Source organism: Gavialis gangeticus, unplaced genomic scaffold (assembly GCF_001723915.1).
Source record: "Gavialis gangeticus isolate Ggan-Ray unplaced genomic scaffold, GavGan_comp1, whole genome shotgun sequence".
NCBI lineage: Eukaryota > Metazoa > Chordata > Crocodylia > Gavialidae > Gavialis > Gavialis gangeticus.
Window position 1 is genome coordinate 14,208,465 of NW_017729004.1, and position 352 is coordinate 14,208,816.

Sequence of the window (352 nt, forward strand, 5' to 3'; positions counted from 1 at the left end):
TTTTAGGGCGATGGGCTCAGACGCGCAGGGAGGACAGGAGGAATGAAACCAGCTCCTCTGCCTGGGGTTTGGGGTTTTTTTGGCCTAGTCAGTTTTTTTTAGTCCCCGAAGCCAACGGGTCTGCCCCGCGCGCTGGGCACTACTGGCCCCGCGGGCCGGGCCCGACCCCAGCTCCCTGCGACTGCCGGGGGCTGCCCCGCACGGATGCGCCGGCCTGGGCCCAGACCCGACATGACATGACATGCGGGCGCTGCCGGGCCCGGGCCGGGGCAATGGCGGATCCTCCCACCCCGGCTACCTGCTGCGTGCTGAAGTCCCAGCCCAAGTAGCATGCGCGCGCTAACGAGGCCGC